Genomic DNA, 25,845 nt, shown 5'->3' with positions numbered 1-25,845 from the left:
TTCCCATTTGCGGTCAAAGATATGCATGGTGTCCATGACTGTATGATGTACCCTTTTCATTAATATTATAGCCTTCATGAAGCACCTGAGACCAGGATACAGAGGCAGAATGCCAGTTAAGGGTGATAGCCCAATGAATGGCACTGAATAGAGTTTGTGCCAATTTTTAGCAAGGAGGCCACACTTCTGGCAGCTCAGCAAAAAATAAACACATCTAGTATGTCAAAGTTATTTGATTCACAGTAATCTGAGACACTTTGCCTGCTGCCAAAGTGGCCAGAGAGCCCTACAAATCCAAGAAATATGTAGGTGTGTACCTTTATCCTGGCAGCCCCGGAAGCAAGTCTTGGGTACCAGGGGATAAAATGTATGTAGTTTAGCAGGGGTGTAATACCATCTAGTGTAAAGTTTGACTAGAGTCTCTTTGATTGCGATAGAGCATGTGCATTTATGCATATTTGAGACCACATCCAACCAGTCATCTGCGGAAAACTCTTGACCAGTCTCCGCTTCCCAGCTAGTCATTGCAGAGGACTTGGAGGGAATACCCTGCTCATTGAGGTATTTAAAGATAACTGAGATTGTTTCTATATCTCTAGATACCAAACAATATAACTTCTCAAATATCAAGCCTGTATTCCCTTCTTCTGAGAGAGGATTGGTAGAAAAAAAATGTCTGATTCGCAATTATTGATCACATTTGGAATGAGGGAAGGCATAATGTTGTTGGAGAAAGGAAAAAGAGCTAAAGGGCGACTCTTGTGAAAGAGAGTCTAGTGTCACCAAGCCAATGTCCAACCATCAAGGAAACTCGGATCTGGAAGCATATGCAGGAGGAAATGTGGGTTCACCCAAGAGGGAGCTAAACAGGAGGACAAGGACTGTAAATTATATTTCATCTTATAGAGAGACCATAGATGTAGGGATTGGCACACTACTCCATTTAGGGGGGCAAGATCTTTAGGGTGAATTAAGCATGACCATAGGAGGCCTAGGAGGTAGAAAGGTTTGATCGAAGAATGTCCCACTATGCTAGTTAAATCATCCTAGCAGCTAAGTAAAATCTCCAAAGGTTAGGTAAACCTAGACCACCCCAAGTTTGGGATCTATACATTAGAAGGTGTCCTTGACAGAGTTTTTTTGTTTTGCCAGATAAATGTATTCACTTTGAAAGAATGGGAAACATTAACCACTTTACCACTAGAGCATTTTGCTGTCTTAGGCGTGAGCGCCGCCTACAGGGGGAGGAGTCTGGCGACGTAGGTCTACGTCGTCAGACGGGAACGAGCCACTTTGCCGCAGTAGTACTCCGGTACATAGCGGTAAAGTGGTTAAAGAGTGGTGCCGGGAAATAAAACAAAACATTTTGGGAGAATGGACATCTTCAATGCTTGCACCCTGCCTAAGAAAAAGATATATGTTGAACATATTCGTAATCATTTTTTGATATGGCAGAACATGAAGGGAACTCTTAAGGCGCCAGCATACCAAGACATTTTGGACAATTTCATGCTCCCAACTTTGTGGAAACATTTTGTTAATGGCCCCTTCCTGTTCCAATATGACAGTGCATCAGTGCACAAAGCAAAGTCCATAAAGACATGGATGAGCAAGTTTGAGGTGGAGGAACTTGGGTGGCCTACACAGAGTCCCGACCTCAACTGGATAGGACACCTTTGGAATGAATTAGAGCGGACACTGCGAGCCAGGCCTTCCCATCCACATCAGTGCCTGATCTCACAAATACACTTCTGGAAGAATGGTCAAACATTACCATAGACACACTCCTAAATCTTTCAGGCAGCCTTCCCAGAAGAGTGTGCGTGTAAAGACAGGCATCCTTATACTTTTGGTAATATAGTGTAGTCTGAATTGCAGCCAGGCAATTTATTGTGTGTTTGGGGATGATGGTGAAGAGCTCTAAAACCGTTTACAAATTCTCCTCTGAAGCCAAACTTAGATCTAGATAGGACATAGGACCATAGGACCATAGGACACTATTAAAAGCCTTGTGTAAGTCAAGGCTTAAGAGCGTAACTCTATGAGGAGAGACAATGTTACCTCTTTGTTACCTCTTGGGTACCTGAGTTTATATACATGTGGCTGTTGGAGGGATTGGTTAAGCTTTCTCGCAAACATCGCACAGGCCGAGTTACTGTATAGGAGAAAGCATGCCTTGGACCAACGTAAATATTTTTCAGTGTGTTCTGAAAGTAGAGTGTCTAACACAACCCTCTTCCAATTATTCTGATGCAATAAATCTAAAGAATGGGATTGGCTATGGAGGTGGTAAAGTTTGTCCAGGTCCAGGGTAAGAAAATGCATCTCCTTTAGCTATTGTCTTTTTCTAGCAGTGGCAATTTCTATTAAATGGCCTCTCATGACTGCTTTATGGGCTGCCCAAAAAGATGTAGGAAAGATGTCTCCCACATCGTTGGTGGCAAAATATTCAGATAGACGATCCAATAACTGATCTATTACAGAAGAGTCCGTGAGGAGAGAATCATTTAGGTGCCATGCAGCAGCAGTAGGAGAGAGGCCTACATGGGAAATGGAGAAGGACACTATGTGGTGTTTGGACCAAGGGCAAACATGGATGTTACCACTGGATGAATTAGCAAATAAGATTGGAGAGCTATAAATGTAGTCTAAATAGGAATAGCTTAAATAGGGATGGGAATCAAATGTATATTCTCAAATGCCCATATTGAGAGCTCTCCACGTGTCAATCAGCTGATGATGTCTAAGCAAGTGCCACCAAATTTAAATCTACTCCAACCACCAGATGAGGTGAATAATATTTATTCAATATCTGAAAAAAAGACTTGAAAAAGGTAGCCTGTGAGTCGTTGGGGGAATATACACTAGCCAACATAATCACTTTACCCTGGATAATAACTAAAGTCATCAACAGGTGGGCAGCAAGGTACCAAATCATAAGCAGAGCCAAAGTCAGGAACAGAGCCGGGGACAGGAATTGGTAAAAAGTCAGGAACAAAATCCAAGATCAGGTCAAGAGCAAGCTGGGTCAGAAACAAGAGAATCATATAGGATAAACACAGGACACAGGGAACAGCTAAAGATCAGTCAGCATCTTTTAAAAAGCCCATCTGGTGCCAACAGGAACTGTACATGTGCATGCATGCATGCACACGTGTGAGCAAGTGCGCTTGCGCATACCTAGCCACCTTTCTGTGGGAAACACCATGCACATGTGCATATCTGCATGCCAGATGTCTCACAAGGACTCGCTGTCACCGAGGTGGTGTCTGAGGGAGACCACTAAGACAGTAGATCCTGGGGGAGATGGTGTAATGTAAGTAAGGGAAGTGATTAACGTAGCAACAGATCTATGAAGTGCAGTGGGGAGGAAGTGACAGCTGGTAGACTCTGAATTCTTCACTGCCATTTAGCACAGGTTAGAAAAAAAGCAACTGGACATATTCCATGTCTTCAGTGGCAGTAACGCTGTTCCTTTCGAAAACTTTAAATCTAACAGTCTGCTTTTTTGTCTCCTCTGTGCTGAATGGAGGTGGAGCATCATGGAGTCAGCCGGCTATGTGAGGGGATGTGTACTGCATCCTACAAGGGGGTTGCAACTGCAGGACCGAAATGTGTATTTATGTTTTTTTTCCACTGCATTACATGTGCCTTTGTTTCTTTCCCTCCTTTGCAAAACAGAAGTAAGACTTGTTTCATATTATGAAACATTTTTTAGTTACTAAACAAAAACATAATTATAGGTGTTCAATAACTACTGGGTATTTAACTAATGCAAGCCTCTATTTCTTAAAAATGTGTATTTTATCTTGTGAATCTGTATTTTATTTTCACTTCAAATAAATAGTTTCCTACACACACCTTACACTCCATTCATAAAAACCCACAGAATGATGCTACCAAATAGCATTTGCAAGTATTTTTTTATTTTAAAAATAACAAAAATGTTATACTTATCTGCTCCGTGCAATGGTTTTTCACAGAAAAGGCCTGATCCTTCTCTTCTTGGGTCCCCCGCCGAGTGCACCCATAATAAGCTTCCATAAGACTCATTTCTACCTCCACTCCCTCCTCACTGGCTGTGATCTTTCGTGACACATTATATCTATATGTAAGTGTATGTATTTCATTTAATAAAGTATTTTTAAACAAGATTTACACTATGGGGGCTGTGATTTGTGTTTCCACCAAGAATAACTGGAGGATATAGAGAGGGTTATCCACCAGCAAAGTGGATGAGAAGGAGGCAGCAACACAAGTATATTGTGATATACGTATGTATGTAAATAATAAGTCGCGCTAAGTGAAATGGAGAACAAATGAATGTCCAAAGGTAAATAGTGTCAGTTAATCAAGTCCTAATAATAACGTAAATACGTGAAGTGATCAAATAGTCCCTTTAGGAGATCCAAAATGATGTGAAATTAATCAGGTCAGCACAATGAGGAATCCAAGCTCCCTTAGGTAGTGCGCTTACCAGATTTGTAGCTAGTGAAAGCAGGGTATTACATCCAAAACAACTTGATTGTAGATATCCCTAGTTGAACTCACGGGATTGGATGGCATGGAGTCATATAAGAAAAAAGAAGGACGCCATAGCATAAAACCCCACAAAAAATTATATATTAAACACCTTGAAGTGTAAAAGTATGGGAAATCAAAAAGAAGGTGCATCCATCACCAATTCTGAAGCTGCTTACCAAAGCTAATCAGTTGAACACAGATATAGCTGTGGGCCAACACTACGGAAAGAGACCTCTTATAGGTGCTTGGTGACAGAGAAAGGTGACAAAGGTTTAGGATGATCCACCACCGGTTTGAGAGACCCTTACCGGACTAGAGGTGATAACAGCAGGGTAAAGATTGAGTTCCCTCAGAAAATTCCAAACAGCCACCCCCAACAACTCAAGCCCCTTACCAGACCAGGAATTAAATCGCTCAAAGGATGTCAGAAGTCAGGCTAGGCAAGTTCCCACCAACGCTCAGCATATAAATTGACAGAGCCAGATAAGATGTTGAATGGCTCCCATGGTAGATCACAATTCCACCAGATAGACAGCAACAGGTCCCAGATAAGAAAGGAAAAGCGCCAATAGTGTAAAACCATACAGCTTTATTCTAAATAAAAGGTATAACACTCACATTTGAATAGAAGTAAGATCGCATGTGAAGCCGCCGCCCGGACGGCTGGGCACATTCGCACAAATCGAACGTTTCAGGAGATGATGTCAACACGCCGTATACCCCTGTTGAAAGGGGAAGGATCTCTGTGGGGGGCACAAGTAGAGACACTGGGATTCACTGCATTCTGAAACACTGAGCCTTTTTTACTGTATTGAATCACTCTAATGTCACCCCACGGATGGAACTATAAGGATTAGCAAGTCCAGCAACGATTCTAAGGGAATCACTTATGTGAATGCTTTTATGGATACATATAAAATAGTTTCTGGACAATTTTTTGGATATTGTTTTCCAAGATATCTAGCACCAGCATTTTATTACGATTTTGCTTGAATTTTTTGGCTGTTGATTATTTGCACAGATTGTAATTTGCACACTATGATTTGCGCAATATTGTGATTTTGCACATGATTAATTGCAATGGATATGTGTACTTGCACATTACTATAAGGATTATATGTTTATAGCACACTATAAGGTACAGTTTTAGTATTCTATATTCACTAATTATGTTTGTCATTTGATATCACCACTAATACACCCATGATATAGGCTAGTAGGAATAATTAGGGCAGCGCTATTACCAAATATTTTATTTTAAATTTTATTTACCAAGACATATACTTTGTCTTGGTATTTTTGGTTGAGGCCATAGCGTAGAAGAGTTCACTTATATTATTTCATTTCTGTATATGTATTAGGATGGTTATGTATATATTTTTATGAAGAATAAAAAAGTACTGATTTTTTTTCATGTGCACAATACTTAGTCAATATACAGTAGGCTCCCCTGTCTCTGCCTTTACAGAGTTTTCAGACAACATGCTTACAGAGTTTTCAGACAACATGCTTATAATACTACATGCTATTGATGTATGCTTTAACCACATGGACTCTGGAAGTTTTTACTCCCCTCATGACCAGAGAATTTGCTATTCAAAACTGTGCTATTTTAACTGGAATTTGTGCGGTCATGCAACACTGTATGCAAATTACATTTATATGGGAGCGTGGCAACATGCCCAACATGGCAGCCTAATCCAGGAGCCCTGTTCAACTGCTCAGGGGAATCCGCCTGCATCGGCACCCAAACGGCTGCCATAGCTCCAACACCAGCATCCACGGCCTCAGGGAACAATCCTCCATGCCAAGGCAAAGGAAACAACCCCCAAGCTTGCAAGCTGTCGGGTTTCTTCCCAGTAGTATCTTGCATTCCACGACAAAATGGCGGTGGCGCCTGCTTCACACGGCCGGACAGCAGGACCACGGGTGCCTCACAGAGAGTCAGCTTCATCAATCCACAGCCCAAACAACAAAATAACAGCAGCAGGGCCTCCTCAGGTGCATCAAGCTCTTCCACCTGCAGTCCGGTGAAGTAGCCACTGAGCATGGACTCTCCAGGTAGGCCTCAATCCCATACAACCACACAAAAACCTGTGGCCACTGACCCTTTTGCTGACTTCCCCACATCAGGACAACCCATCTCTGACACAATGTTGAAAGACATGCTGCTCTCCCTGAGGGCCTCCATACATACAGATATTGTCTCTGGATATCACCCAGTGTCAGGCAGAGGTCCAGGCCTTAGGGGAAAGGATAGGCCACACTAAGAACAGCATGGAAGACTACTCCACTTCATTTAACCTTGAGTATAGGTCCAGAAAAATATTTAAAAAATAAGAGGCATTCCTGAATCTGTACCGGGCCCACAATTGGCACTGTAGGCACAAACTCTATTCTCCTCCTTATTACAGGCCCTCTAAACCCAGGAGCTTGTTGTAGATAGAGTCCACAGGGTCCGAAAAAACCCTCCTTCCTCCCAGCTGAAGTGCCTAGAGATGTCCTACTCAGGCTACATTTTTACCACATCAAAAGCAACTAATGGTGGCATTCCAAAAGTCAGAAAACGTCCCTAATTAATATACCACACTTCAGTTACTCCCCGATTTGTCCAAACATACGCTGCAGCATTGGCGGAATTTGCTGACAATAACAAAAGCTCTGAGAAAACCATCAAATCCTACACAAGTGGAAATACCCTGCCACGTTATCAATCACTCATAATGGTAACACCATCTCTGTGATAACGTTGGAAGAGGGATTGGCCGCTCTCTGCCTTCGGGTCATCCTACCAGATTCTGCCCATACTGCTCCACCAGTTCCCCAACCAGCAGCAATAGAACCAGAGTGGCCAGTGGTGTCACACAAACGATCTCCTAAGAAGCACACCAATGGAGGCGCCCAACAATGGTTATGGTTATCTCTGTATCCCCCCCCCCCCAGATTCTATTGACAGTCAAACCTGTTCACGGATCTTCTAATGGATCCTCTTCTTATAGTTTTCTTTATGTTGTTCTGTTTTTTCATTGTGTTTCTTTTATCCCCCCACATGCCTGGTACACGCAGTGCTGTCTACACCCTTCTGAAGAAACCATCTCCTCATAAAGTGTCAACAAGCACCCCATCGATCTCATTCTTACTCATGACCACCCAAAGAAACACTCCCCCAAGACCAAATACCCAGGAAGACTGACATCTTCTCCAAATCGCAATGGCTCACCTTCAACAAGGCAAAACCCGACCACAACAGTGAGTAACTTCTCCCACCCACCAATCATTCAGACTCACGTCTGTTGTATACAATGCCCATTAAATGTCTTTCACTGAACGCTAGAGGTTTGAACCACTTGGCAAAGCGTTTCTTGCTATGGAAGGAGGCTGGGAAACACAATGCAGAAATTCTCACCATTCAAGAAACCCATTTTAAACCCTCTGACACACCTAAATGTTCCCACAAGGACTACCCTAACATATTCCTATTTTGTGCCCCGGGAAAAAAACAAGGTGTCCTCCTAGCTTTCAAGAACACCCTAGCCTTGCACCTTAACACATTGATTCAAGACACGGAAGGCAGATACATCATTGTAACCTGCAAAATCAATGCCCAAACCTACACCATAGTGGCTCTGTATGCCCCCAAATCTCAACAACTACGTTTTCTATGTAAAATCTTCAAATGCATATCTTCCATCAGGCATGCCCACCTCCTGATTTGCAGAGACTTTAACCTCATGGTAATTCCCGACTGGACTCTTCAACCCCAGCGAAAAAGCATTCCACCTCACTTCAACACTTAGCGACTGGTGAGTATCTTAGCGACTGGTGAGTACCCCAGGTTTAGTACCAGATAGAGGTAGAGAAGGTAAGGAATAGTAGGTTGTTACTAATTATCCCCATAGAGTAGAGGGTAATAATGTCTGACAGGATTGGGGATGCGACTCAGTGCACTTCTTGCTCCATGTATGCGTTCCTTGATGAACCAATCAGGATGCAGGATGTGTGCGACTTGTTTATCTGGAAGCCCAGATCCTGGATCTAGAAAACATAGTGGCAACACTGCGTAGCATCAACAACCTGGAAAGGAGCTTGGACATTACCCATCAGGCGCTGGCAGGGGCCAGCATAGAGGTGGGTGACCGTTAGGAAGGGTAGAGGGATGAGTGCCAGGGAGGCCAGTCCTGAGTTGGTACACCCTAACAAATTTGCCAAGTTGCAGGTTGAGGGGGATATCAGCTCAGGGGTGGCAGTGCTGGAGCAGGCGCCCTCCGCCAGCTGCCAGGGGAGTGGCAGCTCCAGGAAGAAGGGGGGCCGAGATTCAGGAAAGGTTAGACAGGTTGTGGTAGTGGGGGACTCAATCATCAAGAGGACAGAGAGGGCAATCTGCCAAAAAGATCACGGTAGCCGGACAGTATGTTGTTTCCTGGCGCTCGAGTTCGGCACATCGCCGATCGGGTAGAAAGATTATTGGGCGGGGCTGGGGATGACCCAGCGGCCATGGTGCATGTGGGCACTAATGACCAAGTAAGAGGAAGGTGGAGGATCCTAAAGAACGATTTCAGGGACTTAGGGAATAGATTGAAGAATAAGACCTCCAAGGTGGTTTTCTCTAAAATACTGCCGGTACCTCGAGCCACACAGGAGAGGCAGAAGGAGATTAGGGAACTTAATAAGTGGCTGAGGAATTGGTGTAGGAAGGATGGGTTTGGGTTCATGGAGAACTAGGCTGACTTCTCAGTCGGCTACCAGCTCTTTAGTAAGGATGGGCTGCACCTTAATGGGGATGGTACAGCTCTTTTGGGGAGAAAGATGGCCACCAAGTTGGAGGGGCTTTTAACCACTCTACGACCGCTCACAGTAATACTACTGTGGCAGAGTGGTTCGTTATCGTCCAGCCACGTAGTATTAACGTGACTGGACACTCCCCCTTCTGGGCGGCGCTTGCGCGCCGCCGGAGGCTCGCTCCCGCTGTTTTCATTCACAGCGGGAGTCGGGCCAGGGGAGGAGCAGCGGCGATCGCCGCTGCTCTTACCCGATCGTCGGGGATCGAGTCTGGAGATCCGCCCGCTGTGTGTAAACACAGCGGGCGGATCTCCATAGTGACAGGGAGTGACAGATCGGACTGTTCAGCATAGCTGGACATCCGATCTGTCCATGACTCACATAGTCACCTCCCCCCCTACACGTCAGTAAGCACCAGGCATACATTAACCCCTCCCTCTCCAATAAAATTAACCCCTTCCCTGCCAGTGTCATTTTTACAGTAACAGTGCATATTTATAGCACTGATTACTGCAGTAATGTCACTGGTACCCCCAAAAGTGTCAAAAATGTCAGTCAGGGGTCCGGTCTGTCCGCCGCAATGTTGCAGTCCCGCAAAAAAAATCGCAGATCGCCGCCATTACGCGTTAAAAAAAAAACACCAAAAATGACAGAAATCTTTCCCTTTGTTAGTAAACGCAATAACTTTTGCGCAAACCAATCAAAATACGCTTATTGCGATTTTTTTTACCAAACATATGTAGCATAAAACAAATTGGCCAAAAATTTTTAAAAAAATTGGTTTTTACATCTTTTTTGGGGGGAATTTCATATAAAAAAATGTTAAAAATATTGTTATTTTTTCAAAATAAACGCTCTTTTTTTGTTTATAGCGCAAAAAGTAAAAATCGCACAGGTGATCAAATACCACCAAAAGAAAGCTCTGTTTGTGGGAAAAAAAGGACGTAAATTTCGTTTGGGTACGGCATCGCACGACCGCGCAATTGTCAGTTGAAGTCGCACAGCGCCGAATCGCAAAAAGTGGCCTGGACGTAAGACAGCAAAATCCTCCGGTGGTAAAGTGGTTAAACTACGAGACGGGGGGGAGGGCTCAGAAGTAGAGTCAGTCAGGAGGGAGCAAAGGACAGAAGGCAGTATTAAAGTCAGCAGTGACAGTAGTTCCATAACATCAATGGGGGGGGTCTGTGCGGGAAAACCTCAGACTGAACAGGAATAAAAATAATCACCATTCACTATCAACTTACACAAAACTGAGAGGGGTATATGCAAATGCCAGGAGCCTAGCTAATAAAATGGATGAGTTGGAAATGTTAGTACATGAGGAGGACATAGACCTTGTGGGAATAACGGAAACTTGGTTTGACCTCTCACATGACTGGCTGGCCAATATCCAAGGGTATTCGGTGTACCGGAAAGGACAGGGTAGGAAAAAGAGGGGGAGGGGTATGTCTCTATGTCAAGAACAATGTTAGGGTGATAAAGAGGAGTGATATTACGGAAGGGATGAGTATGGAGTTAGAATCCATATGGGTAGAACTCCCCAGGGAAGAAGAAAAGAGAAAAGTAATTGTGGGGGTTTGCTATAGGCCACCCAACCAAAGGGAGGAGGTAGAGCTGGAATTTATATCACTATTGGGAAAAGTGGCAAAACTGGGATCAGTCATCGTATTGGGTGACTTCAATTATCCCGACATTGACTGGGAAGAGGGGACTACACACTCACAGAAGGACCGTCTATTCATGGAAACCTTACAGGACAACTACATGTCTCAGTTGGTGGATTCTCCTACTAGAGAAAATGCAGTCCTGGATCTATTGATCACTAATGACCCAGACCTAATCTCGGAGGCAGGAGTCCAGGACAACCTGGGCTCTAGCGAACACAGGATGATCACATTTAGCGTAAATAACAATAAAACAAGGCAAGTGGGGAACTTAAGAACCCTAAACTTCAGAAGGGCAAACTTTCCTAAATTGTGCTCCATGATGGAAAGGGTAAACTGGGACCAAACTCTAGGAACACTGACCACGGAGGAAAAATGGGATTGCTTTAGGAACATATTAAACAAATGCATCTCGCAGTGCATTCCTATGGGAAATAAATTTAGAAGAGACAAAGCCAAACCTGGCTGGCTAAACTGTAATGTTAAAAAATGTATTAAGGGAAAAAAATTGGCCTTCAAGAAATATAAATCAGAGGGCACAGCCAGAGCTGGTGGTGGTGACATTGTACGGTGGTTCCTATAACTGACACCAATGACCCTTCATTAAAGGCACTGTGTATTGCTCTGGCACTACATAAACAAAGATTTTTGAAGGACTCTGTTCTTGCTTAGTTGGATGTTTTGGATTATTTATGCAATTTATGGACTTTGTTTATTTGCACTTTATGAAAGGAGGGTAACACCATCCCTGCGCTACTGAAATTCTAAGAAAAATAATCTGTTTTTTTTTTGTGATGAATTTTAATTTATGTATAGTTGTCACTGAGACTTTATCAACTGTGTGATGTGAAAATCACCTGCAAGACGCACACTGCTATGCGACCCAAAGTTGTCGCTAAATAAAGCAGATGTGTGTGACGCAGAGTAGCAAAGCCTTTTGCAGTGGACTTAAGCTTACAACAAGAACAGCCATTAACTTGTCACTGAGGCTTTGGCAACTCTGCATGGTGAAATTCACCTACAAAACACACACTGCTATGCGACCCAAAGTTGTCGCTAAATACAGCAGAAGTGTGTATCGCTGAAATGTATTTTGCACAATAGCTAACTAGCAAGCACGTATACCTGCTGTAGATATATCAGCAGTGCAACATGCTCACTAGACGGAACCCTGACACTTAAAAGTATCCCTACAAAAACTAGATTATTGAATCTAACTATAGTGGTATATAGTACCCTAACTACACTGCATATCCCTTTCCTCACACTAAAAGAACAGCTCCATACAGCAGAAGATAATTTCTAACTGACACTGTCCCTTTAAATTATTTTTTTTTTTCAATCGCTGTATTTCTAACTACACTGACAATCTTTCTGTAAACTGACTGCTCTTCTGCTGATATGGAGCTTTACAAGCAATCGCCTATGCAGCAACGTTGTTTAACACAGCAGGAGAAACACAAATGCTTCCACTCTCTTCCAAAGCCTCTGTATTACAGTGCTAGAGGTTAGGTGGGGCTATTTTATATACTGGGGGGCGTATTCACTCCTGATTGGCCTCTGGTCCCCGTAGTCACTCCAATCACGTTCCTAGCAGACTCCTGCCCCCTCATTGGCTTTTACTGACGTTTCTGGGCCAATCACGGGCTTTTAAAGCCCACTTCCTGTCCCATTGCATTTTGGACGGTTCTGGTGACCAAATTCCGAACTTTTACCGCAAAAAGTTCGGAATTCGGCCGAATTTCGAACACCCAATGTTCGGGTCGAGCCGATGGTCGACCCAAACCGTTCGATCATCCCTACTGTACAACTGCCCTGTCGGATCTTCCCCATTCAATCAGTGGCGCAGGTTATAGCCGGCAGCTCTGATCAGTGTATTGTATTGGCAGGGAAGTCTCCCCACTGTCAGAATACAATTGCTCAGCAAGTAGAATTCTCTCATCCATCAACTGTGTAGATTGAGAGAATCTAGTCAGTTTTTTTCTCTTTTGTTCAACCTGGTTGAACGGAAAACACTGACCAATCTACGGGGTACTTTAGTCATCTTGAGCTATGGTTTATGTTATCTGGGTTTGCTTAGTTTCTTGTAAGCCCAGTTACATTTTTTGCTTCTAGAGAGTGTTCTCCAGCAGGGTAAGGCCTGATTCACACCAATGCATTTTTATTGCTTTTTGCATTTTACAGATTTGCACTACAGAACGTGTTCCATAGGAAACCATGTTAAATGGACTGTAATGCATTTCTGCAAAATGCAAAAAGCACTAAAATGCATAGGTGCAAATTGGGCTTAAGAAGATGCAAAGTATTGGATTACACATGGTTATTCTGCCCAGGTCAGTCACATATAGGTTTATGATGTGGGCTTAGGAAGAGAGTAAATATTTAGAGTGATTTTCCAGAAGGGTGTTTGCCTCCCACACTTTGTCTGAAGAAAATGTTAGTCCAGAGGTTCTTCACTTCCATGCTCTGCATGGTAAAGATGTGTGTCTAGCAGGGTCCCTGGGCAATATATATCTGAGGTCTGTTTCTTGGGCCTGGTCTTTGCCTGGGACCTAAAACAAGGCCCAAGGAACACAAGTTGGCTTCTGTTAGGGCCCAAAGAACCAGAAAGATGACTGCCTGTAGAAGCATAGGAATCTTCTATATTGAATTTGTCCAGGAAAGTTTAAGGTAAGTTACCACCAGATGAACATGGCAAGTAGGCCTCACTTCTCTGCTCTTTAAAGTATCTGTGACTGCTTGCATGGGGCCTGTGGATAATTTTCTATTGGGCGGCGGATACTGCAATATCAAGGACCAATAATTGAGGTACTTAAAAGATCAAATGTGGGGGCATGGCTAGTGAGCTGAGCTGAATGGTGGTGTAGCGGCGGCGCTCCTTCCCATCCCTGAGCTTTAGTGCACCGAGCAACCATACCAGGCGGCTATTCTCCCCGCAGACGGTGCAATATCCTTCCCCGCGGCTCCTGCAACATGCCCCGCAATCGAAATGACCAACGCCGCCCGGTGAAGCTGACAGATTTCTTCCGTCTGCTGGGAGGTAGTGAGTGGCAAGATGGCGCTGGTCAGCTCTCCCCACGAGGCAGCCCCTGTTTTACAGAGGCACAGCGCTCAGGCATCTCTCCCTGCAAAGACAGTCAGCTCTCCCCACAGAGCCCAGCAGCATCCACTCCTCTCAGCAGAAGTCCTGCAAAATCGAGACTTCCCCTGGATGTCCCTGGAACAGCATTTGGTAAGTCATCCCACAGCTCTGGGTCATTCAATATTACCAGGGACCTCCCAGACTCCATTGTATCTTTCCCCACAACACAATCAGCCCCTTCTGGACACTACTATGAAGGACATGCTGGTGTCCCTGCACAACACCATCCATGCTGATATCATCCACTTAACAGAACGTTTAAAAGGTGAAATTAACTCCGTAGGGGCAAGAGTGGATCACGTAGAGACTAAGATTAATGAATTTGCTCACACAATTAATGACCTCAATGATGCCAATGATGAACAGGGTGATGACCAGCAATGGATTAAGGCTAAATTAGTGGACTTGGAGGACAGGTCTAGATGGAACAATTAAAAAATTAGGAGTATCCCCGAATCTGTGCAGGCCTCTGAACTACGTCAATTCACTCTGGACCTGTTTAAAGTTTTATTGCCTGATGCTCCTGAAACAGATCTAGTTATTGATCGCATTCATCCCATCCCCAAGCCGTCCTTCATTCCTGACAACGTACCTAGGGATGTTCTGATGAGAATTCATTTTTTTCACATCAAGGACCAGCTCATGGCCAGGTCACGTGGCCCTAATGCCTTCCCTAGCCCTTACGCACAATTGCAGTTCTTCTCTGATTTCTCCCAATATACCATGCAGCTCCACCGGAAGTTAAACACTGTAACAAAGGCATTGAGAAATCACTCTATTACCTACAAATGGGGTAACCCCACCAAATTACTGATCACCAAAGATGGTCGAAATCATATGATCGCTTCGTTGGAAGATGGGCTTCAGCTACTGCAGAAATTGAACATCATCCCGGACCGCCCGCAGGGCCGATCTGCTAGAGCGCACCAAAAGCAACCTACTGAGTGGAACAAGGTGCCTTCCTGATCCGTCAGGTAACAGCCTGCATCCCGGGCTATTCAACATTCATTGCTCTTTTTCTTGGGATACATAATGGTCTTGCTAAGCTCTCAGCTAGTGGACTTATGCCCCCTTTCACTGGTTCTATTTCCAAGTTCTATGCACCTGGACGAGAAGTCCACCCTTTTACATGTTTGTTTTTCTTCATGTTTTTTCTTCCCCCTATTTTTTGAGTTTGGAGTTCTTCTATGGCACCTGCGCCTACCTGTTATTCATCCTTTTTGGTCTACTTGATGTGAAATCACTCCTAACACCCATGTGTTTACAGCCTCATTCACTAAGAAGAAAAGAGGGGTACTGACAGCAATCATAGATACCTTGTCCTTCAACCTTATCTCCAAAATTTCGTAACCTGTGGGCAGATATATCATTTTGATTTGTGGTATCAATTCTGTGAGATATACACTAGTGAATGTCTATGTCCCTAACCGGCATCAGCTGCGTTTCTTGCGGAGACTTTTGTGTAAACTGGAAGGTATTAAGCAAGGATGCCTGACGAAGGGGCATGCATGCCTCAAATGCTAGCACCACCCCGCTTCCACCGGATGAGATGAGGGAGAAGCTGTGATGCCGACAGGACACCAGGAAGTGCCAGAAGCCACTGACACAGCCAGGACCCAGGGCTGTCTACACCTCTCCTGCCTCCCCTGCAGTGGATCAGATGACTTGCAGTAAAGCCTGCTTTCCTATCACTCATGTGAGTGCATTACCTTTTATGCCAATAAAGTATTGTTTTAATACTACACTCAGGTGGCGCTGCTCTGTTCTCTCTCTTTTTTTATTAAGCAAGGCTCTCTTCTGTTGTGTGGGGACTTCAACATTCTAGACAGTAGACACTACTGCTCATCAGAGGAGGTCATCGGCCTCCCTGCAACCTCTACTCCATTTCAACGATCTGTATGATGTCTGGCGTTGTCACCATACTACCGAAAGAGACTACACCTACTTTTCTGTGCCCCATTGCTCATACTCTAGGCTTGATCTCTTCCTCACGGACAAGTGGCTTTTGCAAAAGGTCTCTGCAGTATCTATTAAGGACATCTCCTGGTCGGACCATGCCCCAGTGCTCCTGACTGTTGAAGATTCTCCAGGGGTCAGACCCACTGTTCTCTGGAGAACTAATCTGGCCCTACTTCAACTGCTTGATACTAAGCAGACTTTAGAGAGTAACCTGGCTAAGTTTTTTCAATTCAATACAGGCTCAGTCTTGGATCCTTTTGTGTTATGGATTGCCCACAAGGACTTCATCAGGGGGTGTTTGTACAACTGGGAGCGAGGGTTAAGAGGAGAATGCAGCAGCATTTAGATTCCCTTCTGGTGGCTATACAAACCACTGAGACGGACAACAAAGTGAACCCCACTCCCTTGCTAGGTGCCAAATTGACTAAGTACAGATCTGAGCTCCGTGAAGTTCTTCTGGAAATTCACGATAAATTACTTAGGCGGGTCAAAATGTCCCATTACATTAGCGGTAATAAGTCGGGTAAACTCCTGGCTTGTAAATTACGTGGCCATAGAACTAAAACAAAAATGTCTCACTTGTACCATCTGGTCTCGGGAGACAAACTGCCAGACCCCCAGGCCATTGCTAATGCTTTTAGCTCTTATTATGGAGCTCTTTATAACTTAAAGGATGATTCTACGGTCCCTCAACCTACCCAAGCTACCATAGATGACTTCTTGAGTCGGATGCACCTTCCATGTCTGACCCAACTCCAACTTGATTTGTTAAATGCTCCGTTCACTCCACAAGAAATCCTAAAAATGATCAAGACCCTTCCTAGCAACAAATCTCCGGGGCCGGACGGCTTCAGCGGGGAATATTATAAGTCTTTTGGCCACATGCTAGTCCCTCACTTGTGTGATGTGTTTCAGAAAGCTGAAGCCTCCTCCTCTTTCCCTAGAGATATGCTTGAGGCTTAGATAGTTACGCTGCCTAAGCTGGGGAAATCCCTGGATGTTCCCTAGAATTTCAGGCCTATCTCGCTGCTGAACTGTGATCTGAAGATATATGCTAAATTACTAGCGACAAGGATGGCTGATATCTTGCCGACACTGGTTCACCCCGATCAGGCAGGGTTTACCAGGGGTAGGCAAACCTCTGATGCCACTAGGCATGTGCTTAATATTCTACATCGTGCCGGTAGAACGAAAACGCCTTGGCTCTGGATGCAGAGAAGGCATTTGACCGAGTGCATTGGGGCTACTTTAAGGGCGGCACTGCAGAGGCTGGGCTTCTCGGGCCCGATACTCGCCTCGATACTAGCGCTTTATACGTCCCCCTCTGCCCGGGTGTATGTGGATGGGATGCTGTCCCAGCCTTTCCATATCACAAATGGCAGGAGGCAGGGGTGCCCCCTGTCTCCCCTTATCTTTAACCTCATGATAGAACCACTTGCCTCATATATACATTCCCACCCAAATATTAGGGGCTTCACTATTGGTCATGAGAAACATGTTTGTGGACGACGTGGTTTTGATGTTGTCAGATCCCATGACCTCCCTCCCTGCCGCATATGAGTCTCTAATGCTCTTTCAGAATGTTTCCTACTACAAACTAAAAGCAACAAAATCATATATCCTGGACCTGGGGATTGATCCTGGGGACCGGAGGGTCCTAGCCTCCTCCTTTCCTTTTGGTTGGAAGGACGAGGGGATCCAATACCTGGGCATCACTCTCACCAGTTTCACCGCTCACTTATTTAAAACAAATTACCTTCCCTTCATGGATAAATTGCGCATTCAACTTCACGCTATATCTAAAATGGAATTGTCCTGGGTGGGGTGGCTAGCCGCCTTAAAAATAATGATCTTGCCGCAACTTCTATATCTCTTTAGAACTTTCCCTATACCGATCCCATTCACTTACCTTACTAAGACAGAATCCGTGATAAACCGTTTCCTCTGGAGTAACAAAAGATCCTGATGTGCTTTTAGCAAACTCATTAAACATAGGCAAGCGGGTGGCCTGAACCACGTAGTGCTCAAGGATTATTACCTATCTTCGGTCCTAGCTCCACTGAAACACTGGTTCGGTGGACCCTCCTCCCCCTTGTGGACTTCTCTTGAGGCTGATGGAGTTCCAGGAAAAAACCTACGTGCGTTCCTTCTCTCTCAAAGTCTGAAACAATGGCTACCCCGAGATCTACCCCCTACTGCCCAAGCGGCCCTGAAATCGTGGAAGATCTTTCTGTCCTTATCAATGGCGGGCCCACAATCTGTTGTGCCCATTCCCCTAGAGGTTTGCTTCATTCTCATCCCAAACATTAACTTAAAGCATTGGTTGGCGAGGGGGTTGACCAACATATAACTTCTCTATGCTCCTTCAGGCCTTAAGCTTTTTAGCAATCTTAAAGATGAGTTTGACCTCCCAGACAGGGAACTCTACTCTTTCCTTCAGGTAGTATCCCTTCTGAAAGGCACCTCTGCTCAAACAGCTGTACTCCCTAAAACGATAGCGTTGTACCTTCTGAACCCTGCAGAAGTAAAAGGGGGCATCTCCCTCTTCTATAATGTAATGGGGAATAAACTTTACCCGGAAAGGCTGAACTCTTATACTAAATGAGAGTCAGATCTTGGAATGGATTATACCCTGGAACAATGGTGGTGCACTAACCTAGCGACTTATAAGTATTCCAGGAATGCTAACTCCTGGGAACCTATGCATAAAATGACTCATCGCTGGTGCCTTACCCCCTTTAGGATTTCACAGTTCTATCTCGACTCGTCCAGCTTATGTTGGAGGGGTTGCGGGCAGATAGGCACCCTGTTTCATGTTTTGTGGTCTTGTAGGTCCATCGCACGATTCTGGTCCGGTGTCTTCAAGCTAATGTCTGCAGTCACCTCAATTCTGATACCTCCCTCCTCGGGACTGCCTCTCTTGAACTTAGATCTAGATGCCATCCCGTTTCCACTACGAAACATAGTAGTAAATATCCTACTAGCAGCTAGGCTTACTCTGATGCGGAATTGGAAGTCCCCCAGAATCCTGGCCTTAGGTGAGGTGGTGGATCTGACGCATCAATACTACACCTATGAAAAGATGTATGCTATAGCTTCTAATGCCCTTAAGGCATGTAGAAATAGATGAGACGTGTGGGCTGAGTGGCATACGAAATTTGCAGTAATGATGGTGTAATAATGTTTGACTCTTCTGAAATGTATTTGCTATCTTCTAGCGCAGGTGGAACTCAGTTACTCATTTGTTCTGATTGTTTCTGTGTTTTGTTTCTTTTTACATGCTTCTTCCTTTTTGCATTGCAACTTTGCAACTTTCCAAATCTTCTCAATTGCTGTTATTTGCATATGCAAGTTTAGACAACCCCTAGATGATATGTAGGATACGGTTGCGGGCTGACGCCTCTTTGTGTGATCGACTGTATCTATGTACTCTTTTATGCAATGTTTAATCAATATGCAATGCATCTTTATCTTATGTTTCTTACTTAAACCAATAAAAATTATTAAAACTAAAAGATCAAATGTTACATAGTTTCATAGTGAGGTTGAAAAAAAGACACCAGTCCATCCAGTTCAACCTATGATAAGTGTGTAAAAGTGTTTATGTCAATAGTACATTGTATACCCTTATATGTTGTGGTCGTTATGGTGCCCATCTAATATTTTTTTTAAACTATTGATGTTCCCCACTGACACCACTGATTGTGGAAGAGAATAATGGTATAAAACCCTTTACGCAATTTAAGATTAAACTGCTTTTCCTTTCATTTTAGCGAATGGGCGCAAGTTCTTTTTTTTTTTTATAAATGTATTTATTGTTTTCAAAAAGACAGAGAAAATACAAATACATTTCACGCAATAAAAAACACATCGATTTTCCAGTTGTATATCTTATCCCTTCCCCTTTTACTCCCCTATCCCCCCCCCTTCTCCATACTAGTTGTCCTTCTCTTTTTCTCCACTCCATTTAGTATATTCTCTTGTCTTCCTAAACTCCTTCCAGTTTTTCCATATGTCACCCCATTCCTCTGTCTCATCCTCCTCCCATTCCCTTAGGTATTCCAATGTTCTTATTCCCTCTACTCTTTGCACCCAGTCTCCTATAGTTGGTGCTTCTTCTTTCTGCCAAAATAACGGGATTAGTCCTTTTCATCAGGTGGGGCATCAGTGTTGCTTTGTATTGCCTTATTGAGTTCTTTATACCATGGAATAGGCAATATCAAAGTTCTTCCGGGATTTCTATTTTCATGATGTTTTTAATTTGGCCTAGAATTTCCTTCCAGAACTTATTAATTTTTGTGCATTCCCATCATAGATGGGCCATTGTACCCACTTCTGTAAAACCCCTCCAACAATTTTTTCATTTTTCTTTTTGGTAATTGTGGGCTTTGTCGGGGGTAATATACCATCTTGCAATGCATTTGTAGTTCATTTCAACATAGTTCACATCTACTGTAGAACTGTGTATTAGTTTTAAGCTTTTTTCCAAGTGAAAATCCTTGTTTCGTGTTCCCAATTCCCTCTCCCATTTTTCGATGAATGGCGGTACTGCCGGCCCTGTCATATCAACCAGCATTTTATATATATTTGATACATTGTTTTTATATTTCTCAGAGGAGCAGATCTGCTCGAAAGGGAGCAAGTCTTCTCCTCTTCTTTGGCAAAGAAGCCAAAAAGTGTTTTAGCTGGCAATAGCGCCACTCATCGATTCTCCAATATTTTTTTGTTTTAATACCTCTAATGTGTATATTTGCTCTTTATCCATAATATCCCTCAAACGTGTATCCTCATTTCCTATCCACTTTCCTCCCGTTTTTTTCTTGTCCTGGTGGAAAAAAATTTGTGTCTTTTAAAGGAATTAATGGTGAATTATATTGCCACTTATTTCTTTTATGAATTAAATCCCAAATTCTAAGTGCCTTGATTGTGATCGTGTGCGTATTTGAACTCAAATTCCTAAATTGTGCAGGTATCCATATAATTTTTCCTAAGTGAGTGCAGCTCAGAGTGAATTCTATTTTTACCCAGTGTTTTTCACTTTTTATTTTTCCCCATTCCATTACTCATGAAAGTAGTGTTGCATCATAGTATTTTTTAAAGTCTGGTACCCCTTGATTTTGGCCCTTTATTAATACTGCATATTGTATTCTGGGTTTACCTTTCCTCCATATGAATTTAGTTATTAAGGATTTCAAGGTTCTAAAGTATATCTGGGGAACCGGAATAGGTAACATTTGGAATTTATAGGTTATTTTTGGTAGAATTGCCATTTTTATTTTGTTTATTCCCCCTATCCATGATAACAGTCTGTGTAATATCCTATTAAGTTCTTTTTTAATTCCATTTAATAGCGCAATATAGTTTTCTTTATAAAGTCTTTCGGGTTTTGTTGTCAAAGTAATTCCTAAGTATTTTAGTCCTAGTTTTTTCCAAGTGCAGGGGAATTCCATTTTTAATTTATCTTCTTGTTTTTTTACGTTGATATTTAATATCTCTGATTTAGCTAGGTTAATTTTTAGGTTAGATAGTTCTCCATATTTTTTCAAACTTTGTATCACGTTCGGTAGAGTTATCCTTGGTCTGGAGATGTAGAGCAATATATCGTCCGCAAATGCGGCAACTTTATGCTCTACATCTCCCACCACGACTCCTCTTACATCTGGGTTCTCCCTAATTGTAGCTAAGAGAGGTTCGAGTGAAAGAACGAACAATAATGGGGACAGTGGGCATCCTTGCCTTGTTCCATTGGACATTCCAAATAGCTCAGAGTGGACCCCATTTACTCTCACCTTAGCAGTGGGGTGGCTATACAGTGTTTTTATCCAAGCCATCATTTTTTCTCCAATTCCTCCAAAGTTCTTATCATGAAGTCCCAACTAACTCTGTCGAATGCTTTCTCAGCATCTATCGACAATATAAGGAATATACTGAAGTATATGCCCCGCGCCTGGTGTTCAAAGATATATATGTGAGTAATAAATTAATTGAAAAATTTAAATGGGTGCAAAATTGTGCGTTTGTAGCAGCTGCTATAGAAATAATGTGAAGGAGATGCAGGTAAGTAGTATATAGTAGGCTACCTATAGCGCTTGCTAAAATTAATTAAGATAGAAAATGATATACATAAATAATTCATACATAAAATTCATTAAGGTGACTGTAGTGACAATATCATATAGTGATATACACAAAAATAATTCATATAAAAAATTCCATACGGAATTCCAAATTTTACACGTTTCGTCAGGTGGTGTCTTCGGATGTGACGAAACACGTAAGTTTGGAACGCACAGCGTACGTGACGTGTGACGCAGGTGGAGCGCAAGCCAGAAGTCCTCCTGCTCGCTACCCTGTATTCAGTTTGCGCTGATACACACGTTCACTAGCGGCCGTTTAACGGCCCTTTTTAATTGGCAAACATTTTTTTTTTTGCTCATACCTTTTAATACTTTGTATTACTGCCAGTACCTTTTTTACCCATAATTGGGGAATAAAATTTATACCTAAAAATACTACACTATCCGGAGCTTTCTTGTCATCCTTCTTTTTGGCCTGAGGTGAGAGGAGAGAGAGGGGGAGCCCGCCATCCTATCCACCCAAAGCAAGCCACGAGGAGACTCCATCATAGCCTGGAAGGCTACCTAAGCTTGGCTGGTCTTTATTAGGGATGATCGAACGGTTCGGGTCGACCATCGGTTCGACCTGAACATTGGCTGTTCGAGGTTCGGCCGAATTCTGAACTTTTTGCTGAAAAAGTTCGGAATTCGGCAACCAGAACCGACCAAAATGCAATAATACAGGAAATGGGCTTTTAAAGCCCGTGATTGGACCAGAACCATCAGTAAAAGCCAATTGAGGGGGCAGGAGAATGCTAGGAATGTGATTAGAGTGATTAGGGGGTGCTATTTTCCACTATAGTTAGTTTTAATAATTTAGTTTCTGTAGGGAAAGTTTTAAGTGTAAGGGGACCGTAGTGTAGTGTAGGGTTAACTGACTCTGACTGCTATGGCAGGGTGACAAAACCCTTCCATATCAGGGTGACCGCTATAGAGAAAAGATTGTTTCTCTTTTGTCACTTTCAGAGCAGGGATATGGCTTCTCGCTGGTCAGCTTGCTTTTTGCTGCAGGTGTTTATAGGGCTTTTTTGAGGAGATGTTTGCAGTCAGGCATGACATCTGAACTTCTGTGTAGGGGTATATATACATACACCCATGTCTGTATATATACACATACACATATATAGGTGTGAAAGGAGCAGAACACTATACTTGCGCTAATGAAATAATGAACACCAATATGTCTCCGCTCCTATCACACCTATATATGTGTATGTGTAAAATACATATAAGTGTGTGTGTATATATACCCCTATACAGAAGTTCAGATGTTTTGCCTGCCTTCAAAGACTCACAAAAAATGCCCAAAAAAATTGCCTGCAACAACACACCTGGGCATTTTGTTTTTGGCGCAGGCATTTTTTTGGGCATTTTTTGTGGGTCTTTGGAGGCAGGCAAAACATCTGAACTTCTGTATAGGGGTATATATACACACACACTTATATTTATTTTACACATACACATATATAGGTGTGATAGGAGCGGAGACCTATTGGTGTTAATTATTTCATTAGCCCAAGTATAGTGTTCTGCTACTTTCACACCTATATATGTGTATGTGTATATATATATAAGTGTGTGTGTGTGTGTATACCCCTATAGAGAAGTTCAGATGTTTTGCCTGCCTCCAAAGACCCCCAAAAAAATGCCCAAAAAAAACCCCGGCAATAACACACCTGGGCGGTTTTTTTTGGCGCAGGCGTTTTTTTGGGCATTTTTTATGGTGTCTTTGGAGGCAGGCAAAACATCTGAACTTCTCTATAGGGGTATATATACAGACACCCATGTCTGTATATATACACATACACATATATAGGTGTGAAAGTAGCAGAAACCTATGCTTGCGCTAATGAAATAATGAACACCAATATGTCTCCGCTCCTATCACACCTATATGTGTGTATGTGTATAAATACATATAAGTGTGTGTGTATATATAACCCTATACAGAAGTTCAGATATTTTGCCTGCCTCCAAAGACCCCAAAAAAATGCCCAAAAAAAATGCCAGCTGCAAAAACACACCTGGGCGTTTTTGTAGCCGGCGTTTTTTTTTGGGCATTTTTTGGGGGTCTTTGGAGGCAGGCAAAACATCTGAACTTCTATACAGGGTTATATATACACACACACAATTGTTCCTTCAGACAGCCCTGGAGAAGGAATTGTAAAAATCTCCCTCTTAGGAAATAAATGTCCCCTTATAGATTCCTCCAATAAAATTCCACTAGGCTCAATGGTTTGAGGGCTGTATTAATCCATCCATCTTAGTTTTTACTATATTTCAGCTGTATACACATTTTTGCTTTTAGCATCAAGAGAGCAAGCTTTTATACTTAATAGTAGGGGGGGGGGGGTAAAACCCCTCTCACCTCTCCCAACCTCTTGACCGGTCTTAGTGTTATGGTCCTGTAGTTTCCACCCGCACGAGTCTCCGGCTGAGTTGCTATTCCTCCTGTCTGTGTTAGAAGTGTCCGCGCTCACTCTCTGTGGCTTCATGGTGCTGGACGCCGGGTACACACCTCACGCGCAGTGTTCCCTTTAAGGTGCGCGCGTGCGCGGTCGCGCAGTGGAAATTACGTCCCGCGCAAGCACCTAGTTAGACGGCGCAGCCGCAGACGGAGCGGCCAGGGAGCAGAGCGTGCACCCCGAGAGCACGCCCATCGTGTGACAATAGCGAATGAAAATTCGCTATTGTCATACGGATCCTCCTCCTGGCCAATCAGGGAGCGGGTCCTCCCGCTTCCTGATTGGCCGAAAGGCCAACTTCATGCCATTGGCCGAGGAGGAGGCGCCGGGACTCGGGAGGATGGAGACGCGGGAAGCTGGAAGCCGGGGACTGAAGACAGAGTGCCGTGACCGTCCGTGAGGTAAGTGCACGGGGTCGCGGGGGGGCATTGCTGTGGCACTCTGCAGTTTATTGGGGGCATTGCTGTGGCACTCTGCATTTTATTGGGGGCATTGCTGTGGCACTCTGCATTTTATTGGGGGCATTGCTGTGGCACTCTGCATTTTATTGGGGGCATTGCTGTGGCACTCTGCATTTTATTGGGGGCATTGCTGTGGCACTCTGCATTTTATTGGGGGCATTGCTGTGGCACTCTGCATTTTATTGGGGGCATTGCTGTGGCACTCTGCATTTTATTGGGGGCATTGCTGTGGCACTCTGCATTTTATTGGGGGCATTGCTGTGGCACTCTGCATTTTATTGGGGGCATTGCTGTGGCACTCTGCATTTTATTGGGGGCATTGCTGTGGCACTCTGCATTTTATTGGGGGCAATGCTGTGGCACTCTGCATTTTATTGGGGGCAATGCTGTGGCACTCTGCATTTTATTGGGGGCAATGCTGTGGCACTCTGCATTTTATTGGGGGCAATGCTGTGGCACTCTGCAGTTTATTGGGGGCAATGCTGTGGCACTCTGCAGTTTATTGGGGGCAATGCTGTGGCACTCTGCAGTTTATTGGGGGCAATGCTGTGGCACTCTGCAGTTTATTGGGGGCAATGCTGTGGCACTCTGCAGTTTATTGGGGGCATTGCTGTGGCACTCTGCAATTTATTGGGGGCATTGCTGTGGCACTCTGCAATTTATTGGGGGCAATGCTGTGGCACTCTGCAATTTATTGGGGGCAATGCTGTGGCACTCTGCAATTTATTGGGGGCA

Source organism: Pelophylax lessonae, assembly GCF_965119305.1.
Source record: "Pelophylax lessonae genome assembly, chromosome: 10".
NCBI classification, from domain to species: domain Eukaryota; kingdom Metazoa; phylum Chordata; class Amphibia; order Anura; family Ranidae; genus Pelophylax; species Pelophylax lessonae.
The sequence above is the reverse complement of the archived record's forward strand: the minus strand, read 5'-3'. Positions refer to the sequence as shown.